General features: G+C 26.1%; 1 non-coding gene across 1 annotated transcript; it reads right to left on the minus strand.

The window, feature by feature from the left end:
• Positions 1–5210: 5210 nt before the first annotated feature.
• On the minus strand, positions 5211–5291 carry TRNAL-AAG. The gene has a single exon. It is a non-coding gene; the product is annotated as a tRNA-Leu (tRNA).
• Between the last annotated feature and the right edge of the window lie 1819 nt (positions 5292–7110).

A 7110-nucleotide genomic window follows, 5' to 3' on the forward strand; every position in this document is an offset into this window, starting at 1 on the left:
CATATATACCCCTACTTGTAAACAAATGGCTCACATATACCCTTTTCCTCTAACAGAAATTAAAAAAAAAACAATTTTAATCTAAATTTTTATTTTTTTTTCTAAAAAATATAGTCCCATATGAGTAAATTTGATCCTCGTCAAACATATTTTTTTTGACTTTTTTTTGTTTCAATGACTAATTTATAATTATTATTTTGATAATCAAATTTAGTTATGTTTCACTAATATTCTTGTAAAACTTATTGTAGATGACCAAATTTTTTCTTCGAATACGAAATTAAATTACAATACACACAAAAAAAATAATTAAATCTTTTTTTCTTTAAACTAAGGAATGAAAGAAAAAAATAAAATAAGAATAAGAAACTCAAATAATTATAATAAAAGAAGACAAAAAATAATTTATGTATGAAAAAAATTAAAATAAACCTTAAACTTTGATAGAAGAATCATATATACCACTAAATAATTTTTTTTTAAAAATTAGCAGCAATAAATATAAATTTAAAACTAATTTTTTAACTTCCGTTAAATGAAGGGTATATGTGAGCCATTTTGTAACGGCAGGGGTATATGTGAGCCGTTTGTATAACGGTAAGGGCATATATGAGCCACTTTTATAACGAGTGGTATATCAGCTCCAAATGACAAAGTTGAGGGGTATATCAGACCCTTTTCCCTTGTTGTATTTATTGATTGATTTTATTCTTTTATTATTTGATACTTCTGCATCTTCTTTCTATAACATACCCAAGCATCCTTCTTTCTAGTCATTAAGAAAAAAAAAAGATTGATTGAAGCTTTATCTAAATAATATTTTGTTATTTTTTAATTTAAACTTTTTCGATAATATAGATAACTAGAAATGCTTCACTTTTCTATATAATAATTTCGGTTTTTCCTATAAATAATAGCTAGAAAGTAAATAATAAATTATCATTCAAATGAAAGATCAATGATAGTAAGTGAAAGTTGTGTCAAGAGAGCGAATTTGACTTATGAATGTTCAAAGGATCAATCTTTCTAGTAGTATTACAAAATTGGTACTTGATGACTTCTAAATTATTCTTAAATATGAAAACATGTCATTTATTTTTAGAACATATTATAAGAAATTAAAATCATATAAATTGAAATAGACGAAATACAAAATCATTAACAAGAAATTGATCCCAAGTCTAATTTTAATTCCCAAATAATTAATAATAACCAGAATAATTTTATTCCTGTTCCTTGCTATAAATTATTAATCTATAAAGGGAAAATGTACAAGTACCTCCTCGTCCGAAATTTCAGAGACACACTTATACTATATTAAGGTCCTATTACCTTCCTAAACTTATTTTATAAATAATTTTCTACCCCTTTTCGGCCTGCGTGGCACTAGCTTTTAAAAAAAAATCAACCAGCATTGCGCCCACAAGATAGTGCCACGTAAGTCGAAAAGGGATCGAAAATTATTAATAAAATAAGTTCACGAGGTAATAGAACCTTAATATAATATAAATGTGTCTTTGAAATTTCGAGCATAGATTGAAAGGATACTTATGCGTTATCTCATTTATAAATTTTAAATTTTGAATCTGTTATCCCGCAACCTCCAAGTTTGGTAAAATGTGTTTGATATTTTAAAATCTTTTTTAGAGTCAATAATAGAGTACTAGACACCACGCAGACATTTTTAGTTCAGCAACCTATATTGAAGATTTTCCTCACATGTTACTTCTTTTTTATTTTTAAAAAAATTACATCATCTTTTGAAATTGGTTTTTTCTTCTTTCCTTCGCGTATTATCGTCAATCATTTATCAAAACATATATCGACTAGTATATGATGACTTGTGCATTATATCTTTTTTTAATTTGGGAATGAGCACATAGATTATTAACACAATAAATTAAAAAATTAAAAAAGTTACACATAAATTTTTGTGAGTTTTCTATTCGAACTATCGTATTTGAATTTCGTAACTAAACTATCATCAATTATTTATCAAGACACACCTTAAAATTACTGAGTCAGCTTCCTTTCACGTGATCGATGTTTTATGAACAAATTAAGTTATCACTTGTCTTTTGACGAGAGTATTCAAACACTTAACCTAGTAGATTTCAAAATGCATTTTAATAATTAATTAGTTATAATTCAAATAAAAAATATGAACAATTAATAATTCAAATAAAATACCTAACAAAAACGTGACATATATTTTTGACCACTGACTTTTACTAAGGGGAATAATTGGTTCACATTTCTTCATGTCAAATAAAAGTGTGAGTTTTAAGAAAAAAAATGGATATTTAAAATTAAGGGTAGGTCCTGAATATTTATTCTTTTTGGTTAAAATTAAGGATAAATTTATCAAAATATAATGAAAAGGGATGTATTTAAACAAAAAAATATGATGAAAAAAGTATATTTAAACCAAAAAAGTTATAACAAAGCTATATTTAACCTTTTTCATTTTAAATTAGTCAGAACGTTTATATAAATATCAAAAATCGATAAAAAATTACAAATTAAAAAACATCTCCACTATGTGCTGCTGCCAGCTTATGAATTGTACTTTATGATATTGCTGTTTTCAAATTTTATTAAAAGAGACTAATAACATCTCTCTGTATGGTTTTAATTTTTTTTAATTATAATTTTACCAATAAAAGAAAAGACATGCTTAAATATACATTCCTTTTATTATCGATAATATTAATATATGAATGACTCTAATATTATATATAATAACTCAACTTAATAAAAATATCTTTTATTTTGAATCTAAGACATGAATGATTTTAAAATACGTCTCTAATGATAAAGACACGATTCCTCACAAACAAATTTACTTTCAATGCTAATGATCTTCTAGGGCACTAAAACATTTATAATTTTGGTAATTATACGACTTTAGTGTTATAAATATTTAATTTTATAATTTCAATTTTAAAAAATAATAATATATTGACCATAATAAAAAGGACGAAAGGAGGAATATTTTCAGGGATTAAAATATTCAATTCCACATTTTGTTTTGTTTTTCATAAATAATTGAATTTAAAACATATCACCAACAAATGTGGTGCACTGATTATAATAATATTTCTGATTGAAAGCATTTTAAAACTATCTTTATGCGATAGGGGCCTATATTAATAAAATTATAATTAGGGGTGTCCGTTGTTCGGTTTAGATCGATTATTGGTTAAATTTAAAATCAAATCAATCTAGTTGATTTTTTTAATTTTTAAAACCAAATTAAACCAAATAAAGAAAATAACCATCGATTTGATTATTGACGGTTTGATTCGGTTAGGTTCAGTTTTTTTTAGTTATTTCGACTTGAAAGTAATAAAGGTCATTCTTATCTTGATAAAAAAAAAAATTAGTACATGAACAATCCACAGAAAAACTATTGTTGGTTAATTTAAATAATACTAGAGTTATCATTAAGAGAAAGTGTGTGACTATCTTATAAAATGAATCGTAGGTAATAAATTTTGATGGAATTGGACTTAGGATGGTAATTGGGATAAAATTTAATTGTTAGGTATGGGAAAATTGTAAAGTTAAAGATTTAAGTTACTTAAAATTTAACAAAATAGTTATATTTAATTATAAATAATTATGAAATTTAGATATCTAATTTATCGGTTCGGTTTGATTATTTTTGCAGTTATTTTTAGTAAAATCAAAACTAAACCAAATAGTATCAGTTTTCAAAATTTAAAAACCAAATCAAACCAAATATCAATTTTTTAATCGATTTAATTCAAATTATGGTTCGATTTAATTTTTTAATCATAACCATGAACAACCCTAAATTTATAATATAAATATCGAATATCTAATAAAAACAATAATTAAATTTTAATGTTGGAATTTGGTAGTATAATAAATAGAATACATAAAGCAATTACAATTGCAAGCCAAAATTGATCCAAGATGTGGGCAGTAACTTCAAAGTACTAATAAAATTCAAGGAATTTTATGTTTATAAAAGAATTTTAAGTATTATGGCAGCTGATTATTTTTTTTCTGCTAGATGTTTGGTATTTCTCTTATTATATATATATATATATATATATATATTGATTATTGTGTTTTAATTATTAATTTTAATTTTTAATTTTTGGGGTTATATTTTAGGATGCTCTCCTGTTATTTGTAATGTCTTTTCTTTTGAATATGTTTCGCGATGCATTACTTAAGTCAAAAGTCTTTTGGGAATAATATTCTGCTTTCACGAGCTAGAATTAAGATCTGCATACACTCTATTCTACTAATACTCGACCCAACAGGATTCAATGTTTGATACTCGCTTTGAATGAAACCCAAATAATTTCAATTTATAGTTAATTATATAATAAAACATGAACACAAAATTTCTAATTAAGAAAAAGAAATGTTTGATACTCGCTTTGAATGAAACCCAAATAATTTCAATTTATAGTTAATTATATAATAAAACGTGAGCACAAAATTTCTAATTAAGAAAAAGAAAGTACTTTTATCACTACACTATAATAGGAATTAGGAAAGTTGTTGTTGGTCTTTTAAATGCTTTACTTAAATGATATGACCTAAAGTCCTAAATTGATGAATAATCTATTCATTATTCCCCAATAATCACATTACTCTATCATTTTGTCAAAAGAATGTACTAGAATTTTGAACTCATAAGTCTATCTATCTAAAATGAAGTCCAATCGATTAGAACGGATCGTAAAATAAAAAATATTATGGTTCAGATCAAATTATTAAATTACTTTTATGATTATTCAGAACATAGCATATAATGTTTATGGATTTTTCAGAATTTCAACTTATTACTATAATAAAACTAGATTCAACCATTATTGTTTAATATTTATAAATGTTTAATAATTTTTAAATTTATATGTAGATGCATAATTTAGTATAAGTTACTGAGTTTATGTGAATCCGTAATCGATCGACCTTTAGATGCGCCCATAAATGAGAGATAGAATACCTTATAAGACTATCGAAGTATGCATAAATTCATCTGAAGCTACGATTATTAAAAAAATACATCTTAAAATCCAAAAGTACATTGTAAATATATCTTAGAATCCAAAAATGCATCGTAAATGGATTAAAAAAAAAGTAAAAAAAAAAAGGTGCATTGTAAATATATATTAGAATCCAAAAGTACATTGTATATGGATAAAAATAAACAAATTAAAAATAAATGTTGAGAGTGGGATTTGAACCCACGCCCTTTCGGACCAGAACCTTAATCTGGCGCCTTAGACCAACTCGGCCATCTCAACATTTGATAATTACTTTAATATTTATAAATTTATGTGAATACAAATGTAAAATACATAAAGATGTACAAAATCAACCTATATACACTTTGGTGTATAGAAAATATTTAGTTGAAATTGAAAATAGAATTTTTGAAGTTCGGAAATAAATATTTGGAAGTTGAAGTTGCTGTTTTTTTTTTAATTGTTGAAGAAAAGAGAAGATTTTAATAGTTAATAATAGAAATAATGTATAAGTACCCCCAAACCTATGCCTGAATTCTCAGAGACACACTTATACTATACTAAGGTTCTATTATCCCGAACTTATTTTATAAATAATTTTCTACCCCTTTTCGACCTACGTTGCACTATCTTGTGGGTTCAGCGCGTGTTGACAATTTTTTCCAAACTAGTGCCACGTAGGTCGAAAAGGAGTAGAAAATTATTTATAAAATAAATTCAGTGGTAATGGAACCTTAGTATAGTATAAGTGTGTCTCTGAAAATTCAGGTATAGGTTTGAGGGTAATTATGCATTTTCCCTTAATAATACAATCACAAGTATGTTTATCTCTTGATCATTTTCTTAGAGTTATTCTTCGTAATATGAGGATTTGAACAATTTCCCTTAATTATTTTTTACCTTTTTGTCTTCAATTGTGGTTCAAAGTAATATATTTCTCAAATGATGGATAAGGTAGATATTTTGAAATATTTGATTATCAAAATGTTTCCAACCACACTTAGAATTATTATTTTTTAGAAATAAATTGTTGTTGGACATAATCTTTAATGCTCGAAACGTAAATTTGTGAGAATTAAAAGACAATTGTTAATAAATTTCACTTAAAATACTTCTTAAACCAAGAATTCAATATTTCAAAAAATTTAGTGGTTACTTGGTGCTTTTTTTTATTAACAGAGTAGTTAGACGTGTCTTTACTTATATAATATCTCGTAGATTGTCAGGAAATTTTATGCATAGTTCTTAGGGCATAAAGTTTAAATTTTTTAATGTGTGGTTTGTTGTGGTATTGATCGATCACGAACATGCTTACTTAATGTTAACCTTGTGATAATGGTTTGGTGATATCTTATATTATTTAATTTATGTATGGCTATGGAAGGTGGAATGGGTCTAAGCTGAGATGTATATCGTTAACTCTTGTATGCAGAGAATGTGTTTCATTGGTGTTCAAGTGTGATTTATGGTCATTGTGATTGTGATTGTGTAATTAAACGATTGGCTTCGTCTGATATAGGATATTCATATATGGTTGGCTCAGGTACCATGTGAGTACATACCATAATGATACTATGTTTGGTACACTAACAGTTTGTGTGTGGGTTCCATGAGAGAACCATATTTAATACTTCATCATGTGATTATTTCGTATCGAGTGGATCAAATTTATTTCATATCGAGTGGATCAAATTTAACAGAGTTAGTGGTAATTTTGTATTTGAAAAATATTTATGTGATAGAAGGATTAGGTTATGATCTCATACGATGATGTTATGGTCTAGCTTGTGGTGTTGGCAGCTGAAGTGGGTGAGGTGACTTAATATAGAGCGTATGAGTCCGAAGATAATTCTACTTGTAGTATTAATGGTGACTGAGAGGATCGGGGTCCTGATTGTATCTCCAAGTTGTATGTTTCTTTGATTATTTGTATGATGTTATATGATGATTCGGGTCGACTGGTGATCCCTACCATTACATGTAATTTATACTTATACTACCCATGTTATGCCACTTAATGTAGTCTGATTGTATGATCAGTGATATTTTCTACGTAAAGACAAAGTTGATCTCCCGTAGGTTCTACTCATCTTTCCTT

The sequence above is a fragment of the Solanum pennellii genome, chromosome 8, assembly GCF_001406875.1.
Source record: "Solanum pennellii chromosome 8, SPENNV200".
Lineage (NCBI taxonomy): Eukaryota > Viridiplantae > Streptophyta > Magnoliopsida > Solanales > Solanaceae > Solanum > Solanum pennellii.